The sequence below is a fragment of the Meriones unguiculatus genome (genome assembly GCF_030254825.1).
Source record: "Meriones unguiculatus strain TT.TT164.6M chromosome 13 unlocalized genomic scaffold, Bangor_MerUng_6.1 Chr13_unordered_Scaffold_28, whole genome shotgun sequence".
NCBI lineage: Eukaryota > Metazoa > Chordata > Mammalia > Rodentia > Muridae > Meriones > Meriones unguiculatus.
In genome coordinates, this window is record NW_026843644.1 from 6916121 (window position 1) to 6941244 (window position 25124).

At 37.3% G+C, this 25124-nt stretch overlaps 1 long non-coding RNA gene across 1 annotated transcript; it reads left to right on the top strand.

Annotated features, from left to right (window-relative positions):
• The first annotated feature begins 80 nt into the window (after nucleotides 1–80).
• Nucleotides 81–24542, top strand: LOC132650685 (uncharacterized). Its single transcript, XR_009588889.1, has 2 exons — nucleotides 81–165; nucleotides 24036–24542. It is a non-coding gene; the product is annotated as an uncharacterized LOC132650685 (long non-coding RNA).
• Nucleotides 24543–25124: the final 582 nt, after the last annotated feature.

Genomic DNA, 25124 nt, shown 5'->3' on the forward strand with positions numbered 1-25124 from the left:
AAGAACTGTAAATCTCATCTGTTTGTTTATTTTTACACATATGAGTGCTTTGCCAAGGTGAACAGGTGTACCTGTTTTTACCAGGTGGATGCCTGGTTCCTGAAGAGGCCAGAAGATGGAAATGAATCCCCTGGAACTGGAGTTACAGATGGGTTGAGCTATCAGGTGAGAAACATATCTGGTCCTTTGCAAGGACAAGTGCTTTTAACCTTGGAGCCATTTTGTAGCCCCAGAACTCTGAAAGGCATCCATGATCTCATCCTTGGTGTTGTGGCATATTGGTAGAAATCTTCTCACAATATTGACTGTAAGTCTAGAAGGCAGTCACCTACATTTCTGGGTTCCCATGAAAACTCTGCAGCTACCTTGCCCCCATTGCTATGGGGGTCAGTCAGGAAAGTGGCCAACACACTGCAGAACACCAGCACACTGGGTGTCAGGAGCCTGGCTTTTGTAAATCAGTCAGGAAAGCTCTAGCCAGAAAAGTCACAGTGGACACACCTCAGTGACAGGACAACTGGGTATCCCAGGACAGAGTAGAAAGCAGGAATTGTGTCCTTGTAGAATATGACAATTGCCATGGCCCAAGAGCATAGATTCCGGTCACTCCAAATTCCATGTTCCAATGTGGAGGCAGTCCCATGAAATATTTATAGTATCAGAACAGCCATAAATGCTCTTCAGTTAGACCTTAGAAAAGTGGGTTATGGCAAAGCATAGAAAACTCAGCTATGTGACTCAATGCTATCAGGTGAAATTCTTAACATAGGGCCTGCCAGACGCTTGTGTTCTAGTTAGCACAGTCCTACAGGTATTCATCAGTCCTAGGACACTAGGTTCAAAAAAGAGGCTGGCAAGGAATGGCTAATAGGGGCTAAATATGGCCCAAGAAAAATTGTTATTAGGCTCTGGACACACCAACATCTCCACATCACTCCAGGTCTGATTGTGGCCCCAATACGACTCCCTTGGAGAAAACTAACTTTTAAATGTATTATTATTATTATTATTATTATTATTATTATTATTATTATTATTTAAAGAGGTAGTAAGTGTTCTTTTTGTAGGGAGGGGAACCTTATTGATGATCCCTGGTGTAGTTCTTTTTGAAGATGTTTATTATTTTTACAGTATTTTGCCTACATGTACACCTGCACGCCAGACGAGGGCACCAGACCTCACTATAGATGGTTGTGAGCTGCCATGTGGGTACTGGGAACAGAACTCAGGACTGTTGGAAGGGAAGCCAGGGCTCTTAAGCTCTGTGAAGTCTCTCCAGCCCCCTTATTTCTTATTTTTTATTTTTAAACTTTTATTTATTCATTTCACATCACTGTCGTAGACTCCACCCTCCTCTCCTCCCAGGTCTACCCTCCCTGTTTCTCCTATCACTCCTTACCTGGCTCCTCAGAGAAGGGGATCCTCCCTCCCCTGTACCCCCCCATGCCAGGATATTAAGTCGCATCAGGACTGAGCACATCCTCTTCCCCTGTGGCCTGGAGAGGTAGCCCCTATAGGGGAAAGTGATAGTGAAGCTAGCTTGTGAGTTATGGTTGCTCCTCCTGTGTTTACAAGGTCTTGTTACCTTCCTGTCCTTCATCCCCTCTGGCGCTTACACTCAGCACACAGTGTTCCTTGAGCCTTTAGGGGCAGGCATTACCTGGGGACATCTCATTTAGGGTGGAATGCCTAGGTCTAAGGCTTCTCACTCTCTGTGCATCAACTGGACGTGGGTATCTTTATTTGTTCCCATCTGCTGCAATATGAAGTTTCCGATGATGGCCAAGCAAGGCACCGATCTGTAAGTATGGCTGTACTCCTTTAGCACAACTGAAACATTTAAATTTCTCTTAAAATCCCTGGCCTGTGTAGACTCAGGTTCCTGGCCACCCAAGCAGTATTGGATCAAGTTTCCTTATCATGGAGTGGGCCTCCTGAAACCCAACCAGATATTAGTTGGTTACTTCCATGACATTTGTGCCACAAGAGCACCAGGAAATCTTTTAGGAAATCTTTTGGAGAGTGAAGGGTTTATGGCTGGGTTGGTGGGTATTTTTCTTTTCTGGTGGAACACAGTAGATGTTCCAGTATCATGAACAGCAGTCCACAGGGGGTGAAGGTTCTAGGTAGGCGCCTGCTGGAATTCCCTGTGTCCAATGACTTGTGGAGGTATTGTACTCAGTAATAGGATCTTACCATCAGGTTGGGTGGCCCCAGGCCCTGCTTTGATCTAGCACAGATTCCTCCTGCTCTCAAGACACTCCTTTGTCTGTTCTTATTGAATTGAAATAAATACGTAGTATTAAATTAAAACATCAAATATATAAAGCTAGTTATTAAGTGACACATGCGCGTCACCAGAGGGCACCAGATCCCTTGCAGATGGTTTGAGCGCCACTGTGTGGTCCCTGGGAATGGAACCTGGCACCTCGGTAAGAGGGAGTCTTTGTGTCACAGAGCCCTGACCATTGGGATGACAAGCATGAGCCACTGAGTCCAGCGCTCTCTTCCTTCCTTCCTTCCTTCCTTCCTTCCTTCCTTCCTTCCTTCCTTCCTTCCTTCATCCCTTCCTTCATCCCTTCCTTCCTTCCTTTCTTTTTCTTCCTTCCTTCCCTTTCTTCCTTTCTCTTTTCTTTCTCTCTCTTTCTTTCCTTCCTCTTTTCATTCATTCATTCATCCTACAGCATTCTGCCTGTGCACCAGAAGAGAGCACCAGATCTCATTACAACCAATCTCATTGGTTGTAAGCCACCAACTGAACTCAGGACCACCAGAAGAGCAGCCAGTGCTGTTAACCTCTGAGCCATTTCTCCAGCCTCCATTTTATTTATTTATTTATTTACTTATTTATTTATTTTTTAATCTTTAAAAAATATTTATATCCGTGTGAGTGCGTTGCTGCCTTCCCAAGACCAGTCCTGCTTTGATTGGATGACTCGAAATGACTTTAAAAATAAAAAGTGAGGGACCCCCAGATCACTTCTGCAGGAAGCCGGGACCCGCTGGACTGCATGTGATCTCAATTCAAAGTGCACATTTTTCTTGTACACAAGAGGCTTCCAGCTACCGGGTGTTCTTACTTCCGGTACCAGGGGCGGTGCCATGACGTCACAAATCGGGTCCAAAAGGCTGGGGATCCTGATTACAGCAAGGGGCGCAGGGCGGGGACAAGGGAAACCGCTGTGTGCGCTGTGGTGACTGGAAAGGGTTTCGGGGTATGCTTCTGGGTCCAAGCACACCTGCCAGCAAAGGAAGGATGCAGAAGTTGGCGTGGAACGCTGTAACAGCGCGCACAACATTCTGGGAAATGTATTTCCGCGTCGGCGACTTGGTAAGGCGGAAGACAGGGTGAGACCTGGCTATGTGACTACAAACAATCCCAGAAGTCCTTGCTCCGAGGCCCGCCATGTTTGTAGTCCTCACAGATGCTCGCAGCCGGCACAGTGCACTCTGGGATTGTTTGTAGTTCCCTGGCTAAGGAATGCTGGGCTTTAGGAATCCTCCAGGTTGTGGTTCACATCCGTGTCTGGGACATTTCACCATGAGTTCAGTGCTCTGTCGTAAGGATGTTCACAGTCGTACTAGATAAAACAGATAATTGTTGCCTATTATACAACGGAAGTGGCTAGATGTGGGGCTGAAATGCGGTAGATAGTTTAGAGCCTGGATAGCTCCTAAGAGGGTGGATACGGGGGGGGGGGGCAGAGCGGGATAGACAGGACTATGGTGAATGTTGAGTGGAACGCGAGCACCCACAAGTATGCATGCCATGTCTTCAATGTCTTATATATTGTTGAAAAAGCAGGCACTTGAGGAAAACTATAAGGTTATGTTCCAAGAACCTGACGGTAGAAATTCAAAGTTCAAGAGTTAGCATAGCACCTGTTGATTTTCCTAGTTCCTCTTTCTATATCCTGTTATTTTCAGGTATTTCAAACTGAACACACAGCATCTTTTCGGGCTGGAAATGGAATGTAGTTTTCAGGTCAGATAGGTAATAGCATATAATTTTTGAGGATTCTCTTAGAAAACCCTTACCAATAACTCAAAAGCGGACGTCTCACGCCTGGTGTTGGAGTTCTTGTTAGATGGAGGGACCATTGTCATCACAGGGGCAAAGTTTTGTTTACACTAAATTTTCGTTTTATACAACTTACATGTATTATACATATCTTAGGTAGATTGTCACTAATATGATTTCGTGTTACTTTTTCAGACATCCTTACTTTTATTTTACCTTCCTCCTTTTTTGTATTTCTCTCAGTCTCACCTCCTGATTATTATTACCCCCCCCAATGTTTTTCCCATTTCCTCTTTCGAATCACTAAAACCCTTCTACTTCCTATTGCTCCCACAAAAAGGCATTTTCATTTTGGAAATGCTCCCTTTTTCACTCTTTGTTATTGCAATATCTGCCAGATATGGACTCACATCTGAGTACATACATACTCAGTTTAGAGCTAGGAACCTTAGAGGAGAGAATATGTGAAGCTTTTCTTTCTGTGTTTGGATTACCTCATACAAGCTGATTTTTTTTTTCTAGTTCCATCTCTTTACCTGTAAAATTTTTATACTACTCAACAGCAATTCATTTTAAAATCATGAGCTAAAGAGGTAATATTTAGTTCATTTTCCAGGTTATAATATAATTATGCCATTTTGTGCCTTCTCTTTTCTTCCCTCCAAACCTTCCCACATACCTCTCCTGCTTCTCTCTTAAATTCATCGTATTTTTTTCGTTAATTGGTATTATACTCTTAACATTAGTTGCTCAGTTTAATAATGTGACTTCCATGGATGTTTTCAGGGCTGATTGTTTGGTGTTGGATAACTGATTGTTCGCTCTTTCCTGGGAAGAATATTTATCCCACTCTCAGCCTTTATCAGTTCCCTGTAAATTTTTGCATATGATTGAGGCAGTGGTTTCTTTCTGGAGCACATTCATATGTGTTATATTTTTCAACTTTCAGTCCATGTTTATGCAGGTATATTGGTAAGTCTTTTGTTTTCTTTATTTGTTATATTGGTAAGTCTTATGGCAGTGGCTTCTGGTGTTATTAGGAGACACACTACCAGAACCTACTCTGATCCTCTGCCTTATATACTTTTTTCATCAGCTGTGCTGCATGAGCTCTGAGCCTTAGATCTGGGAATTGTTTTGTAGATATGTGTGAGTGTTCTCCAGAATTCTGCCTTATGATTGGTTGTGCTTTTCAGTTATGATTGTTGGTGTAAAGAAAGGCTTCTTTCATCAGTCACGAACTGATGAAACTTTAATTATCTGTGAACTTTACTTATCTGTGTGAATTATTAAAAATATTTAGGTTATGATGTTTATATTCATGAATGGACTTACATGTATTATAGGGATTTTATGTAGATAATTCAGAGAATGGTTGCTTAAAACTCACAAATATTTACTATTATTTCACTGACTTCCTTCTTTTATATATTTATCCATCTTCATATTTAGAGTTCTTCCCCCACATTATTCCAGTCAGATCAATTATACCCTGCCATTGTATGTTTTCTTGTTTCTACAGTTATTCCGTGGTGAATACTCATATCGGAATATTTGGAGCTAGATGCCCCAAAGTATAGAATGGGAGATATTTGTCTTCTGAATATGGGTTACCTTAATTATACTTTTTCTCTTACATATATTTATGCATGATATTTTTCTTAACAATTTATCTTGTTAAAGATATTTATGGGTTTACATTTCTTACCTATTGTGAATAGAATAATAATGAACATGGCTGAGCAAGTATTTCTAAGTGGGATATCTAGTCATTTTTACATATGTAAAGGAAAAGAGAACAGGGTCATGCAGTAGATTTATTTTTATCTTTTACAAAATTCTCTATACTAATATCTGGAATGGCTCAACCTGTTTAAAAGTCCATTCCCTTTGCAGAGATCAACTTTTTTGCCTGTTATATAGAGAATATCAAATGCCACCCAATGCCCTGTTATACTCCTCAAAATAACAAAGAGAAGAAGTATTTAGTTCTTGTACTATTTATCTCAGTTACTGTCATTTAATTATATTTGGAATATTTAGATTGTATATGAATTGAATTCATAGGTAACATGCATAACATACTAAAATTTTAGCAGCAGCTTCACTTCTGAAAAAAAATGTCTGTGATTGTGAGACACAGTGAGGGGCTCTTATTTTTGTTTAAATATACATTTCATAAAAAAGTTTCTGAAAAGTAGGTAAATACTTTACTTTTAGTATACTAATGAGTTTTATTAGAGAAACCAATACATCAAAATGATCAGTTTTTCTATGCTATTTTTTGTTTTTCAAACATCTCAATGAATTTTTATCAGGTTTTAAGAGAATAATGTAGCACTTTGGGAAAAAGATGCACCCCAGCAGCCCTGCACTGGAGACCAAGATGGAGAAGACCTCCACAGCCACCATGGCTTTGCCCTTGGTGCTCAGATAGACTGGGATGAAGGTGACCCAGACACTGCAAAACACCAGCATGCTAAAAGTCAGAAACTTGGCCTCATTGAATGTGTCAGGCAGGTTCCTCACCAGAAAAGCCACAGTGAAGCTACCTAAGGCCAGGGTCCCTAAATAGGCCAGCACACAGTAGAAATCAGTAACTGAGCCCTTGTTGCATAAAATGATGATATGATCATATTCAGAGTGTGCATCTCTGTCAATATAGGGAGGTGAGGTTCCCAGCCAGACTCCAGAGATAATGAGTTGGATCAAGACACAGACGGGGATGACAGCATTATAGACACCTGAGACAAACAACCTTCTCATTGTTCTTCCTGGTTTCATGACCCTAAAGGCCAGAATTACAGTTATAGTTTTTGACAAAACAGTGGAAATAGACAAGGTGAAGACAAGTGCAAATGTTATCTGTTGAAGTATGCAGGAGGTTGTGTTTGGGAGGCCAATGAAGAGAAAGGAGCAGAGGAAACAGAGGAGGATGGAGATGAGCAGTATGTAGCTAAGAGTCCGGTTATTGGCCTTAACAATGGCTGATTCTCGGTGTTTGAGAAAGATCCCCAGAACTGCAATTGTGCTGACAGAGAAGCAAAGAGCTGTCCATGCCAGGGCTATGCCTAGAGGATCCTCAAAGGAAAGGAACGTCACTTTCTTGGGAAGGCACTGGTTTCTCTCAGGGTTTGGGTACTCTTGAATTGGGCAAGGGATACACTCCTGCTGATCTGTGTGGAGAAATTGTATCAATATTTCACCTTATATAAGTACATATTCATTGTACATTAAATTCATTAAACTGCTTTCAAGTGATGTGTGTAATGTGGTGTATTCTGCTTCCTGTTACTGCCAAGGACATGAACTCTCTACAATTCGCATTTCTACTGTTTATCTTGTTTAGTTAAAAATAAGCTTTCTGCTCAACAGCTTATCACTGTTTCTCTAGGGTAGTGAAATCTATTTTACTCATATTCAGATAAAATAGTACTATCAAGTAAGCCTTCAAATGCTTTTATTGTTCTTTGAGTTTCTAAGAATGTGTACATTGTATTTTGATGACATCAATGTATAAAAATGCACTTTCTTGTTTCCATCATCATGGCTTCTTCTCATTTTTCTTCTTACTGTTTCAGTGGTTATTTGTTAATCCCATTCCTATAATTTTTCTAAGGTAACATGGTAATAAGTTAGGTCCTATCTCCATGAACTATGGAACAGTTCTAATTTGGTGGTAAATATACAACACTTGCATCAACAAACACCAGCTGTAAGCTCAGACCAATTATTACATATCTCAGCTGTGGAAGTTGGAAATAAATCTCTATAGTCTTTGACATCCTTTGACGCAGGATAGGACACTGTCTCTTTCATTTTAATTCCAGAATAATCCTGGGAGTTGTTCTAATTTACACTCTTGTTCTTCAAGTAATATTCTGAAGACTGAAAAATGACCCACATGTCATAAATACCAGAAATCTATAAAAATGTTAAATCAGAAGGGGAGAATGACATAGCCATTTTCATTGAAATTGCTGAGAGTCATGAAGCACAGTTGCTTGATGCTATTCAAGCAAAGCTGTGCAGATTGTTACAATCATTGTTCTTCTATCTCTAACTTCTGTTTTTTGTTATTTTGTTTTGTGTGTGTGTGTGTGTGTGTGTTGCATTACTGTGGACTTTCTTCACTATGATTTAATTTCTGTTTTTTTTCTTACAGAAAAATTATGTCTGATTCTTTTTAAAATTAGGCATTTTTAAATTAATTGTACTTTATTCACTTTGTAGGTTGGCTGTAGCCCCCTTGCGCATTCCCTCCACACCTTCCCACCCTCATTTCCTCCAATGCCCCTCTCCAAGTGTGCTGATAGGTATGTCCTCCTCCCCTTCCCTCTGACCATAACTTATCTGGTCTCATCAGGACTGGCTGCATTGTAAGGGGAACAGGGACTGTCTCTGACATAAACTCAGTGGCTGGCTCTTTGATCACCTCCCCTGAATGGTGAGCAGCCTTACCAGGCCATAGAGGAAGACAATGCAGCCATCCCTGATGAGACATGAGCCTTATCAAAATACTAAACTTAACTTTTTCTGTCCACTGTCCACTGCAAAACTTCTTTATGCCCTAGAGATTATTAAGCAGAGGTAGCCATATAGGAAGATGAAGCCATTATTTCAGGAGTTTTCTTGGGGTATGTGCCCCTAAACAGTATATTGGGGCAGGGTAAACAAAGGCACTATGCGAAGCCTGAGAGGCCTGGAGATTCAGGTATTGATTTAAGATGCTTTTTTTATAGGCTTAGAGCTCCTGGAAAATGTAGCTTAAAGATAGAAGATCAAAGGGGGTACACTCCTTATGGAATAAAAACCTAGTAAATAAGATAGATTGACTTAAATAAGGTAGACTGATTTAACCTTTTTTCTACATTGTAGCATAGATGATGATACATATAGTAAAAGGAGCTGTTTATTTGTATTTGCTATGCATAAAATGATCAGTTAAAATATTTTCTGTTTTTCTGGACTGCACTCATACTGTAAACAATTCCAACCTACAAGCAGGCTTTCACATATTAAATGTGTTTTCTTTCAAGGAGACAGTCTTTAGATTCTTTAGAGTTATAGGGCTACGAATGATAATCAAATATGTTCTGTATGTACTTTTAAAATTGTAACTGAGCTTTGATCCCTGTATAATGAAAAATCAAACACCCATTCTGTACCACTTGTATAATCATTAATCAGTGTTTGTACTGTGAAACTTCTGTAAACAAACAAGAGCCTTGTCAGCAAAAAGTCAGAGCCAAAGAAACATCTACATTTTAGTAGTCAGCTTCTAGATTCCCCTAACCACCACAGCTGACTAATTTCTTCTCTCTGACCCCTGATCTGCTTGCTGGAGCACCCTGTAAACAAACACCTCTCTTTTCCATGCTCAGGATTGCCCCACAGAAAGGCTCCTGGAACAACATCACAGAGAATGAACTGCCAACAATAGAGCATGCATGGGACAGATCTGGGCTCCCTGCACATAAAGACCAACTTGTACAGCTTGGTCTCTATGGGGACACCTAACAGCAAGACTAAAGCTGCCTTGTGTAGCCTCAATAACAGAAGTTGTGCATAATTTTATTGCAACTTTAAATGCCAAGGCTGGTTGATATCCATGGGAGACTTCAATTTTTTTTTGAAAAGAAAGGTAGGAGGGGCACATTGGGTATGGAGGTGAGGTGAGAGAGAGGGTCTGGGAGGAGAGGTGTGAGCAGAAGCTCCATAGTACACAAACAAATTAATACTATAATAGAAAAAAATAATAACATTGTAATAGAAATGAATGAAACAGAAACAGAGAAAACAATACATAGATTTAACCAAAGGAAGAGCTGGCTCTTTCTGAAGATAAACAAAAATGACAGACCCATAGCTCAAGTAAATTAAAGAAAAAAAATAGAGTACTCAAATTAACAGAATCAGAATTTACAGAAAAACGTTACTACAGAAACCAACAAAATTCAGAATATTCTAAAGAAATATTTTTAAATCATAATATATTCCAGTAAGCTTAAAAATGTACATGAGATGGATAAGTTTTAGATTTGCCCAAGCAACCATTATTCAAAGATGAATTCAATAAAACTTCAACAACCTAGGTAGACTTAAACAGACCCACGAGGAAATTCAAAAGGTCACAAAAGGCTCCCACCAAAAAAGAAAAGAAGGATGAAGATCAAAAAATGGAGAATTCAATATGGTGGAGACCAGTGTGCCACATATCTGAGGGGCAGAGATTCAGATAATCTGAGACCAGTGTATGGACAAGTGGTTAGATCCAGAGCATCAACTTTGCTGCTTTCTGATCTGGACAGGTCATCCAGGGAATGGAGTTGATCTGATCTAGGCCCCCTGTGGCCATCTCATGGATCCAAGAGTAGTAAATTTTGGACCACCTGCACCTTCACATATTCCAGTGAGTTTGGATCCCCATATCCAGGGACTCTGTGCTTTAGCAGCCAGATTTCAGATCCCTCCTGCTCCCTGTGTGCCAGCTTCATGATTACTGGGAGAGCACCCCAGCCACCAAGCCACTGTTCTTCTACTCACCTCATGGACAGCAGGTGAACAATAGAATTTCAGAGATCCCAGATCCAATAAAACAGATCTCAGAGAAATCTGAGTAAAGGGAACACAGTTTGGGGCAGGCCTGCAAGTGGCTGCACAGCATTATTCTGAGGAATCCCAGGGATGCCACCTGGGGCACCTGAACCTTGATAATGATGAGCACCAGTACCTGCACCCCAAAATCCAGGTTTCCAAAGCATGCATACCCCGGTCCTTCAATTCACCAGCCTCTACATGTTTACACTGCCCTGTGCCTTGCCCTTCAAGATGCTGTCATCTAAACCATCAGCACCCATTCTAGAGCCACTGAACATTTGACATCTTCCTGAATACTACTGTAAACTCCAAAGACAGGAAGATCCAGGCTTTGGTGCAGTTTTCAGAAAAAACCAAAAACCAAAAAACAAAAAACAAAAAACAGGTAAGGCTACAGATACAGACAACCAGATGGCTAAAGGCTAGCATAGCAACGTAGTCAACAAAAACTGGGACATCCTGGCTCCACCAGAACCCACCCCCAAGAGCAATGGATATTCTAATACAGCTGAAACACAGAAAAACAACATTAAATTTATGTTTATGCAGTTATTAGAGACACATAAAGAGGAAAAGAACAAAGGTCTCACAAAAATACAAAGAAAGACAAGGCAAACAAAGGGTTCCTGTGCATGCACACCTCTCTCCTTCAATTCACCACCCCCTACATGTGTATGTGTCCATACACTGCCTTGTGCCTCCCCTTTCAAGATGCTGTCATTCTTTGTATCTCATTGTTTGTATCTTAAGATGCACCCATTCGTGTGCACATTGGACATCTTCCTAATAACTACTCTAAACTCCAAAGACAGGAGGATCCAGTCTTTGATGCAGTTTCCAGGAAGAAATAGGTAAGGCTACAGACAACCAAATGGCTAAAGGCCAACAGAGAAACACAGTCAACAAAAACTGGGACATCCTGGCTCCACCAGAACCCACCCCTGAGAGCAATGGATATTCTAATACAGCTGAAACACAGAAAAGGGACATTAAATCTATGTTTATGCAGTTATTAGAGTCATATAAAGAGGAAAAGAACATGTCTAAAGGAAATACAGGGAAATACAAAGCAAACAAAGAGAGGCCATCATAGACAAGAACCACAATTAAACAGGTGAACTAAATTATTAAAATTATTCAATTCTTGAAAACGGAATTTGAATCAATAAGGAAACACAGAGAAAACCCTGGAGATGGAATACTTAGAGAAGAGATCAAGTAACACAGAGATAAGCATCACCAACAAAATATAAGAAATGGAGGAGAGAATCTCAGGCATTGAAGATACAATTGAAGAAACTGATCTATCTCTCAAAGAAAATGTACAACCATAACAGTTCAAGGACTCCATGAAAACGTGAAACCTAAGAACAATGGGAATAGACTAAATAAATGATTCCAGGCTCCAAGGTGCAGAATATAAATTTAATAAAATCATAGAAGAAAATATTTCCAACCTTAAGAAAGTGATAACCTTAAAATTACAAGAGGCTTACAGTACCACAAATAGACTAGACTGGAAAAGAATATCCTCTTGACATAAAATAATCAAAACAATAAATCTACACAATGAAGAAAGAAATATCAAAAGCATCAAAGGAACAAGATCAAGTGACATGTAAAGGTAGGCCTATCAGAATCACACCAGACTTTCCAACAGAGGCCATGAAACCCAGAAGGTCCTGGGAAGATGTCATGTAGATGCAAAGAGACCACAGATGTCAAAGCAGACTACTGTACTCAGCAAAATTTAGGAGCAACAGATATGGAGGAAACAAGATATCCCATGACAAAAGTAAATTAAAACAATATCTATGCAAATATCCCTGACCTTGAGAAGCAACTAGAATGAAAACTCCAACACAATGAGATCAACTACACTTACGAAACACACGATATAGGTAACATGAGAACAAAAATCAAAAAAACAAACACACAAACACACTATCCACAATAACACCATGATAAAAGGAATTGAAATTCATTGGTGACTAATATCTATCAACATCAATGGAATGAGAAATCCAATAAAAAGACACATACTAACAGAATAGTTATGGAAACAAGATCCAACATTCTGCTGCACACAGTAAACACACTTCAGCCCCAAAGATACACACTACCTTGGAGTAAAGTGCTTGAAAATGGTTTTCCAATCAAAAGGACCCAAGGAGAAAGTGGCAGTACCATCTTAATATCTAATAAAATAGTCTTCCAAACAAAATTAATCAAAGGAGTAGTGAAGGATACTTCATCCTCATCATAAAAAATCCACCATGAGGACAACAATATCTTGAACAACTGTGCCCCAAATAGAAGGGCACTTGCATTTATAAAGAAACATTATTGAAGGTTCAATCACACATCAGTCCCAACGTCAGTAATAATGGTAAACGTCGATACCTCACTCTCACCAAGTGATAGATCATTGTCACAGAAGCTAAACAGTGAAATAATGAAGCTTACATAGGTCATGAATCAAATACCTAATAGATGTCCTCAGATATTTTTGCCCAGACACAAATAGGCCTTCTTCTCCACAAATGAAGAACTTTTTCTAAAATTGAACATATATTAAGGCACAAAGCAAGTCTTAACAGATACAATAAGACTGAAATAATCCCTTGGATCCAATTACACCACCATGTTCTAAATCTGGACCTCAACAATGACAGAAAGAGCAAAATGCCTACACATAAAACATGGAACTTGAACAACTCAATAACAGGTGTCATGGGAGAAAAAAAGAAAGTAATTAAAGATTTTCTAGCATTCAATGAAAATGAAGGCACAACATGCCCAACTTAAGGGACACAATGAAAGCAGTGCTAAGAGGAAAATACCACTAAGTGCCTTCATATAGGAATTTGAGACATTTCATACAAGCAATCTAATGCTACAATTGAAAGACCTAAAAAAAAGATGTACACAGGGCCAAAAGGAGTAGACATCTGGAAATAATAAAATTCAGTGCTGAAATCAACATACTAGAAGTGATTCAAAGAATCAGCAAAACCAAGAGCTGGTTTTTTGAGAATATCAACCAGAGAGACAAACTCTTAGCCAAACTAACTAAAAGGCAGAAAGACACTATCCAAATGAAAAAAATAAAAAACAAAAAGGATGATAGAAGGACAGAAACCGAGGAAATCAAAGGAATCATTAGGTCTTATTTCAAAAGTTTATACACCATAGAAATTTAAAATCTATATAAAATGGACAACTTTCTTGATAGATTCCACTTACCATAGTTACATCAAGATCAGGTAAATAAAATGTCCTATCTTCCCTAAGGAGATAGAGGAAGTCATCAAAAGTCCCCATCCAAAAAAAATCAGGGCCAGATGGTTTCAGCTCAAAATTCTACCAGACCTTCAAAGAAGAGTAAATTCCAATACTCTTCAAACTATCCCACAAAAAAGAAACAGAAGGAACATTAAAAAATTGATTCTATGAAGCCACAGTTATGTCACAGTCAAGACCGAAGAAAGACATGAACTTCAGACCAATTTCTGTCATTAACACTGACACAAAAATACTCAATAAAATACTCGCAAACTAAATACAAGAACACATAAAAGATATCATCCACCACTATCACATAGGCTTTATCCCAGGCATGCAGGAGTTGTTCAGTCTATAGAATTCCATCAATTTCAACTACCACATAAACAAAGAGAAGTAAAAGAACCACATGATAATTTCTATAGAAGCCAAAATCCAACGCATGTTCATATAAAAATTTTGGAGAGATCAAGGACACAAAGCACATACTTAAACATAGTAAAGCAAATATACAGCAACCCTATAGCCAATATTAACATAAACAGAGAGAAACTCAAATCAATCCCACTGAAATTAGGGACAAGGCAAGGCTGCCTGCTCTCTCCATATCTTTTTAATATAGGAATTGAAGTCATGTGTCACTCTGCAAGGAATTTGACTTATGCTAACATTAGATCTTAGAATATGAAGAATATTTAATTAATTTTTCAACATTTGGTCATTTGCAATAATACATAAAATCCTGTTTGTATTATGGTTGTCCAAGGATTGGCCTTTTTAATATAATAAATAGTAGATTCTCATCATTATATTGCTGTATTTCCCTTCTGACTTCTTATTTTTTTCATAAAATAATTTCATTTTAAAAATAATATAATTACCTCTTTATGCCTCTTCTTTTTCATTGCTCTAAACCTTCTGCCTGACCCACCTTATATTTATTCTCTCTCAAATACATGGGCTCTTTTTTTCATTAAATGTGTTTATTTGTGTGTGTTTTTGTATATAAAAACGCAACCTGCTCATTCCATATGATATTACTTATATATGTTAGCACAGTTGACCACAACCCTAAACAGGTAGCCATATTTTCATTCACAAAGACTTGCTTTTTCTATTGTTGATACTGAAAATTACAACTGTGTTATAAATGCAGTTCAGTTTCTTGCGCATTCAGAAACAATTAGACATATACTTTTCCTAGAGTTATTTTAAGGCAGGAATCATTAGGTTTGTTAATCACAGAAATACAAATCGATCCTGGACAACAGGAGATCTCACACTTAATGGGGAACTCATAGCATGGAACACTGCAAGAACTGAGATGGCCATTCCATGCACCAAAAGGCAGGTTTTTAAAAGTAGGGTGCATATGACACAACACCCTGAAAATTGCCACTCTAAATTCACACATTGTGTGCCTTCAGCCATGATTAATGGATTTGGGGATGAGTGTTAGAGACATATGGAACAGCACTACATTATGACACCAAGGTCACTTCTTAACTTTCCCCATCTCCATTCCCAAGCATTTTGAGTAAAAGTATTATTTTTCTACCTGTCTGGTTGGAAATGTGCTGATCTGGACAAAATGCACAAGAAAAACAGCAGACCAGTCTTTCTTTTAGTAGAACTTTCCAGAATCCTGGACCACAGCTCTGTGTACATACTGATTGTGGAGTCTGAAGGCAACACAGAAAAACTAGTCATGATATTGAACATCAGTTTAAAATAGTTTAGGCTAAATACATGTAACCTATGGAAATTGTATTTGTTTATGAGGAACTCTGAGGTTTTAATGTGGGAATGTAGAATGGTGATTTAAACTCACCATACTTTCTAATACTAAATGTTCAACATCCCTTTATGGTGACCAAACTACAACTCTACTGCCTGTGCTGTGTGAAATGTGTTGGACATCAGGATATCCTCTTCTGTGAGGCAGCAAGCCAGAACTTATTTTGTTGTATGAATTTTGGGACAGTTGGATTTTAAGACAAGAATCCAGTCATACTTGCCTCCAAGCACACTTTTTTTCTACCTTTATATTTCCATTCTTGTAGTAAAAACCATCCACTCTGATTCAGCTGCAAAAGGAAGTTCAATTTTCTCATGAAAATGGTTTGGCCATTGGTGAATTATAATCGGTTACTGTGACTTTTACCCTTAACTCCCAATGCTAGAGATTGTTCTATGCCTTTCTTTTCAAATGTTTGTGATGTCATCAAATGGGACTTTCACCAGTTACATTCTTAATCACATAACTACTAAAATCCTAATGCAATTTTAGTTTGTTATATGTTAGAAATATTGTCGGACAGAAAATATTTCTATCTTAGACCTCTTTTCTGCCTTGGTTTGGATTCAGTTTCTGTCTATTGATATGTACATATTAAGAAGAATATGTTTCTGGATAACTGTATCAGCTGTTAAGAGTGCATACAGCTCTTGAACTGAAATATGGCTACAGTTCCTGACACACATATTTGGCAGCTCATACACATTGTTTACAGAAATGTCTTATGTCCAAATTTATAATGTATTAATAATTTATTAATTATTTATGCTAGCTCACAACCTTGTAAATTTATTGATATGCTTGAGTATTAATTGTGTGAATGGAAGGATGCTTGAGCATCAGCTAACCTTTATATTTAATATGTGAAAATTTACATAAGTTTGTGTGCATGTGTGTGCTTACATATAGAAACACACATACATGCCTTTATAAAACTTTGAACACTCGATCATTCATTCACTGAATTATGAACAAAAACATTCAAATCCAATTCTTCTAATTCTAGCTAAGAAATTAGCTGACATTATGTACGCATTTATATGTATGTGTATGTATTTATACATATATGTATGTATATGTGTATGTATATATGCATATATGTAATTCTGAAATATTGGTTCATTTCTTTTTTTTACTTGTTTATTTATTCATTGCCTGTGTTCTGTTCTTACAAAGAGGTAACATCATTAGTGATCCAAGTGGGAAGAAAAAACATCTCTAGTATCTCCAGCCTCCCCATCATTAATTAATTCCCGAACACTTCCAGGTCTCAAACGATGAGCCATGCATGTATCAAGGACCACAAGCACCTCTTCTTGTTTTTTATTAACAACACTTAACACTCGATATTAGAACAGTGAAGAGTGAACATCTACCTTTGTTTTAAGAATACATAAACAAAATGTAGTTTACTTATTTAAAAGATACTCTGAAGGTATCACAATGTAAATGTTGATTAGGTTTGTGTAAGATGTGGAGTTTTATCTGTAATTTTCTTCTATATTTACTCTTTGTCTCCACTTTCTATTAAGAGTATGCATATATATATATATATATTTCTATAATAACTATTGAAATATAATTTGGTTCATTTCTGATTTAATGTTATCAAACAGAACTAAAGATATATTTTAGTATTTAACATGCTTGCCACATAAGCAAGAAAACATGAATTTGATAATGATGAAAGGATAAAAGAAAAGTTGGGTGCAGAAAAATAGGACTGTAATCCAAATTTTATGATCATTAAGACAGAGAGAGAATCTAGGTAATGCTGTCCACTGAGTTTAGCAAAATCAGAAAGCAAGGGTTTCACACAGACAAAAATAAAGTTGACAGCAAATATAACCACAGTTGACTCAGGACTTAACAAGCACACACGCTCATGTGCATGAACACCCACACACTAGCTCATAGTCACAATAGAACTAAGAAATTAAAATTTCACAATTATTTTAAAATTTCAAAGAATCATTACACAATCATATTTTATAATTCTTTACAGATAATTCCCTTCATATTAAATACTGAAAAATTTCCAGACCTGTTTGAAGTTGCTTGGCCATTGAATCAGAACTTCATTGATGAAAAAGCCTTGATCTTGTGTATTCTTGAAGACAAACTCTCCCACTTTAAGTAGTAATACATTTTCAATACTATATGCAATAAAGTTTTGTATACCATATGTTTCCATAATATTCTTGTTCTCATCAAAGCTTATTTCATCTCCAGCTGCATTTATAAATTTAATTTTCCTCAGAAATCGATGCAGCTGAAGAGAGACATCATATGATATGAGTGTCCCACACAGATTACTGGCTGACTTTAAAGAGAAGTTCATTTTCCCTCTCTCTAACATGGCTTTCTTTTCCTAAGTGCTTAATTTGTTTATTTGTCTTCCCAGTTGTTTAGTGAGATTAAAATTATTCCCCATAGAAACAATGCAAGAGCTACTGAACACAAGTAGAAATATTGTCTATGAGATGGAAGATAATATAGTGTGTAGCATGTCCATAGTTGGAAAAACGTCCTGTGTCTTTTTCCAGCACCAGAAAATAATACTTCCATTTTGAAGATATAGATATGAAGAGGATCCAAAATGAGGCACCCGGTGCACACAGTAACTAAGGCTTTGACTGTAGTGACTTCATAGCAAGTGAGAGGCCATGCTGTGAACTTGAAAATTCCAGTGTCTATGCTTCAGAACTATACAGAAGTTACTAGAAGGAAAACCCCAACCAAGGGAAGTAAACAACACCCAAAGAGACACAGAAAATAAATAACACCGCTGCTGAAAAACCAAAATAAGACAAACACACAAACTCACTGAAATCATAAAAATCAAAACCACAGGCAATAGCAATCTTTAATTATTAATATCACTCAACATTAATGGACTCAATTCCTCAACAAAAAGACACAGAGTAACAGAACGGATGCTGAAACAGGACTCATCAATCTGATGCATACAAAAAAAACACATCTTAAAAACAAAGGAGAACATTACCTCAAGGTGAAGGGCTAAAAATAGGTATTTCAAGGAAACTGACCCAAGAAGCAAGTTGAAAGAAGCCATCCTAATATCTAATAAAATAATCTTTTAACTGAATTTATTCAAAACAGATATGAAAGGACACATATCCTAGCAAAAGGATACATATGATAGCAAAATCCACCAAGATGTCATCTCAATTCTGAATATTTTGGTCCAAATACAAGGGCACCTACATTTGTAAAAGTAACATTACCAAAGCTTAAATCATACACAAATACCACCAGAGTCTTAGAGGTAGACTTCAAAACCTCACACTCACCAAAGAATAGGTTATAAAGACATAAACTAAACAGAGAAACAATTAAACTAACAGAAGCACAGATCAAATGGATTTACCATGCTTGCCACATAAGCACAGATCAAATGGATTTAACATGCTTGCCACATAAGCAGGAAAACATGAATTTGATCATGATGAAAGGATAAAAGAAAAGTTGGGTTCAGAAAAATAGGAGTGTAATCCAAATTCTATCCACAGAATTTTCACCCAGACAAAAATAAATATACCTTCTTTTCAGCACCTCACAGAAACTTCTTCAAAAATGCGCATTGACTTGGTAAGAAAACAAGCGTCAACAGGTACAAGAAAATTGAAATAACCCTTTTATCTTACCAGACCACCATGGATTGAAGCTAGATTCCAATAACAATGGAAACAAGAGAAAACCTAAAAAATAAAAATAAAATAAACTCATGGAAACTGAACAACTCAGTGACCACTGGGTCAGCAAAGAAACAAATTAAAGATTTTCTAGAATTCAATAAAAATGAAGGGACAACATACCTAAACATTTGGGACACAGTGAAAGCAGTGCTAAGGAAATGTTTCAATACATTAAGTGCCTTCCTAAAAATAATTAACAAATTCTCATAGTAGCAATTTAAAAACACATGTAAAAGCTCTAGAACAGACAGAAGTAATCACACCCAAGAGGAGTTGACAGCAGGAAAGAATCAAACTCATGGATGAAATCAGCATCATAGAAAAAATGGAAACAATACAAAGAATCAGTGAAACCAAGAGCTGTTTTTTTTTTTGAGAACATCAACAAGATAGACATACCTCTAGACAAACTAACAAAAAGTCAGAGAGACAGTATTCAAATAAACAAAATCGGAAATGAAAAGGGGGAATAACTCCAAAGAATCATTAGATACTATTTCAAATGACTATTCCTCAAGTTTGGAAAATCTAAAGGAAATGGAAGATTTTCCTGATAGATTTCACTTACCAAAGTTAAATAAAGATCAGGTAAGCAGGTTAAAGAGTCCTATAACCCCTAAGAAAATAGAAGCAGTCACCAGAAGTTTCCCACCCCCCGAAAAAAAATCCCAGAAGCAGATGCCTTTAGCATGGAATTCTACCAGACTTTCAAAGAGGAGCTCATACCAATACTTCAGAAACTATTGTACAAAATCAAACAGAAGGAACATTGCCAAACTCATCCTATGAATCCACAGTCTCACTGGTACCTAAACCACACAAGGACTCAACAAAGAAAGAAAAGTTCAAACCCATTTCCATTATGGACTTTGATGCAAAAATACTCAGTACAATACTGGTAAAACCAGTCCAAGACCACATCAAATACATCATTCACTATGATCAAGTAGGCATCATCCCAGGGATGCAGGGATGATTCAACATATTTAAATCCATCACTGTAATTCACTGAAAGAAAAAAGTTAAATAAACATGTTCATCTCATTAGATAAAAAAAAAACTTTAATAAAATCATGCATAACTTCATGATAAAAGCCCTGTAAAGATCATGGATACAAGGCCCTACGTAAACAAAATAAAGGTGATATAACAACAAGCCAATAGCCAAAATCAAATTAAATAGGAAGAAACTCAGGGCAATTACACTAAAGTCAGGGACAATACAAGGCTCTTCATAGTTTTTCAGTGTAGTACTCTAAGTTCTCGCTAGAACAATAAGACAACTAAAAGAGTTCAAGGGGTCCAAATTGGAAAGGAAGAAGTCAAAATATCCCTATTCACAGATGATACACTAGTAGATATAAGTGATCCACAAATTTTACCAGAGATGTTCTACAGTAGACAAACCCCTTCAGTATGCTGGCTGCTATAAAATTAACTTATAAATTCAGTAGTCCACATGACTATAAATAATAAATGGGCTTATAAAAATTAGGAAAACAACATACTTCACAATAACCAGAAATAATATAATATATCTTGATGTAACTACCCAAGCAAGAGAAAGACCTCTATGAAAAAAAATTCACATCTCTGAAACACAAAAACAATGAAAAAGATACCAGAAGATGGAAAGATCGCCCATGCTCATGGATCAGTAGAATTAACAGTAAAAATGACCATCCTACTAAAAGCAATTTACAGATTCAATGCAATTACTATCAAAATACCAACAGTATTTTTCACAGACCTTGAAAGAACAATTGTCAATTTCATATGGAACACAAAAACAAAAACAGAAACACAGAATAGCTAAAACTTTTTTGTAAAATAAAAGAACTTCTGGAGGTATCTCCATTCCTGACTTCAAGTTTTATTACAGAGAAATAGTAATAAAATCTTATGGGACAAAAGGAAAGCAGTGCTAAGAGGAAGTTCATAGCACAAAGTGCTGCCAGAACGAAGTTTGGGACATCTCATACAAGCAACTTAATGACCCACCTAAAATCCCTAGGAAAAATAGAAGCAGACACACCCAAGAGAAATAGACGAATAGTAATAATCAAACTCAGAGCTGTAATCAATAAATTAGAAACAAGGAAATAATTCAAAGAATCAATGAGACCCACAGAGCTAGTTCTTTGAGAAAATCAACAAGATAGACAAACCCTTAGGCAAACTAACTAAAAGGCAGAGAAAAACTATAAAAAATCAGCAAAATCAGAAATGAAAAAGGGGACATAACGAAAGATACTAAAGAAATCCAAATAATCATTAGATCTTACTACAAAAGCCTATATGCCAAAAAAAAAAAAAATAAAAAATAAAAATCCAAAGGAAATGGAAAATTTTCTTGATAGATTCCATTTACCAAAATTAAATCAAGATTGGGTAAATAGATTAAATACTCCTGTATACCCCAAGGAAATAAAAGCAATCTCAAAAGTCTCCCTTACGAAAAAAACACAGTGCAAGAGGGTTTAAGTAGAGAATTTTACAGACTTTCAAAGAAGAGCTAACTCCCAATTCTCTTCAAACTATTCACCAAAATAGAAACAGGAGGAAAATTACAAAACTCATTCTATGAAGCCATAGTCACCTTGATACCTAAACCTCACAAAGACCCAGCAAATAAAGAGAACTTCAGACCTATCCCTCTTATGAACATTGATGAGAAAAAATACTCAATAAAATACTTGCAAACTGAAACCCAGAACACATAAAAGATATCATCCACCATGACCAAGTAGGCTTCATCCCAGGCATGTAGGTTCAATATACAGAAATCCATCATTGATATCAATCATATAAACAAAGAGGAGACAAACCACATGATTATCTCCTTAGATGTCAAAAAAGCATTTGACAAAATCCAATACCCCTTCATGTTTAACTAAGTCTTGGAGAGATCAGGGATACAAGGCACATTAATGACAATATACGGCAAGCATAGAGGCAACATCAAACTAAAATGAGAGAAACTTAAACCCATTTCCATTTTAACTTATACTTTTAAATATAAGATGAAAATATTTTATTGGCTTGACCAGAGTAAATTTCTAATAATGTAAGATTCTAAGCTTCTCCTGCTTATGAGTGAGGCTTACCTGCCATGGTAGAAGCCAGTCTGTGTTTCTGTCTTCTTTAGATCCCATTTCAGTTTTGCTCAATAGCATTCTATTTAGGGCATGGGCTACTGCATACACTGCACTCCATATGGAATAGCTGGGCTCAGAAGTATTTATCACATCATTTATTTTATTCTTAGTCTTTAGGGAAATATTCACTGCACAGGGTTTATGATTTCCACAGAGTGAAGCAAGAGGTGGACAATTAAAATTGTCAATCCAGAATTTAGAGAAGTAAACATCTCCTAGGTAATGGGAGGGTGTAAGTGCCTCAAGAAAGTGCTTGAAGCCAGGGATAGTTCTTTTCTTTGAAAATGAGAAGCTTCCACTGAATAGGTTTATCACAACAAACTTTTCATTTATTATAGACTCTAAGTATGGCGATTGTGGTTTTGCCAAGATCCACACCTTCTTTCTGGTTAAAAAGATATGAATGTCTACACAGAAGAACAGCAAATCATCTATATCACCATAGAATAAATGCACATTTACTCCTGTATGTTGTTTTAAGTTCAGTGAACCATAATCATATTTTAAACTAGACTTCCAATTATCTGGGAGTTTTTCTGTAAAAGCCACACAGATATCTTCTGATACCATCTTTACTTTCAGGTCAGAGAGAAACTCCCTTCCTCTCTGATCATCAGACACAATGAGCCCCACCCACTTCCAGCCAAAGTGTAGCAATAAAGAGATCAACCCTTGGGCTAGAGCTCTGTCTTTAGTAGACATCTGGTAAAGAGATGGGAATGTATCTTTGTCACTAAGCATGGATCAAATGGTCCATATGTGACCTGAAGAAGCAAAGAATAAAAGAGATTCTGATTTTCAGGTATTTGGAATCATCAGTCTGAGTGAGGAAGTGACTTCATTATTCACATAGGAGGGTTAAAGGACTGAATATTGTTAAGGAGGATGTTTTCTGTGAAATTAGCTTGTCTCTCCGTCATGTGGTGGAATACAGTCTTTTTCAAATACCATAGGCTCCAAAGTTACTAAGATGTCTGAAGGAGCCCATAAGTAAACAATAAGCTGTTCATTGGCTTTGAAAGGCATGATAGATCTCTCTTGTTGCAATAACAATGCAAAAGATTATCTGATGTAGAGAAGGACCACAGAAAACATTAACAGGTACTTTCTAGTCACATAACACCATATTTCCAAGAACCTTCATCTTTAGGAAAGCAAATATGGAAAGAGACTAACAAAGTTTTTAGAGATTTAGTTTCCTAAATTAAAATGGTGCAAGTTGTGAAGATCTGGGGCCACATTGCCAGGGGTTATTGCATCATCCCTCTTGATAGTTTTGATAGAGACAAAACTCAGATAGATGTAAATTATTGTCTTTTGTTTTTTGTTACATTAGGTTAAAACACATTTACGAATTATTTGACTGAGTGACAACAATGAACATTATCACGTGGGTTTTTTAATCTTGATTATTGCTGACTCTTGTGCTCACCAAGTATTTTTTCTGTTTGTAGGTAAATACTGCTGATGGATGGATTTCTTCAGTGTTGCCTGGCAAGGGTCAATTGTGGCAATCTATCCAAGTTTTTTGTCTCTGTGGATGCTATTCTGAGATCTACTTTTCTGAATGAGCTCATTAATTCCTTGAAAGAATTTCATCAGTGATGACTTGAAGATTTTTCCAAAATCTTTAGTTACATGTCCTGAACTTTCTTTTTGCATATGTCAGATATTGACAACTGGAGGAATTTTGAGATGTTTATATGCTAGATTGGGTAGTTAGGTATCTTTGCTTTAGAATTTGACTTATGATCAAATGCAGACGGAGTATCCACAGTACATCATCCATTGTTTGGAGATAGAATCATGGCTACTACTAAGTGATATGCTTAGAAATTCCCATAATTTACTGTTAATGCTTTTTACCACACTCTGTCACCTTTTAACTATTGTCATATCAAAGTAATTAATTCACTGCTATTTGAAATCTGCCTACAATAAACATAATTCTCTTCTCTGTGTTCTTTTGTTTGTTTTGTTATTGTTATTGTTTTTGTTTTGGTCAGATCTAACATGTGATTGTGCTCAAAAATAGACTCCTAACTTACTTGTGGGACTTTGTAGAGCTCTGAAAGTGTTGCAATTGAAACAGAAAATTCCGGCTTGGTTCCTGAAATAATTCCTAGAGCGTTGTGTTGAGTTTTGCATTTGTAGTTAGGGATATGCTCACTCCTTCCAGACAGCCACATCAGAGGGCCCTCTAAGGTTTCTTTTTTTTTTTTTTTTTTTCAATGCAGTTTATTCAGGAACATTGAACAATCCTCGGACCCCGGGGAAAGCCAGCCCACAGCTTAAATAGCCTCTGGGTAGCCAACCCAGGCGTGCCACGGGGGCAATGCAGATAGGTCCACATACATGGAAGCAAGCCAGATCCTCGGCCTTAGCCAAATGTGGAGTTGTTCCTGACAGAGAGCACTCCCCATCGGGAAGGTGGAAAGCGGAAACCAGCTCCATCTTTAAGGCATAGCATTCTGCAGCTCTCTACAGTTCCCCCTTTTTGTTTTAGATGCATCAGGCAAGAGTAGAGGTCTGATCTCTGATAT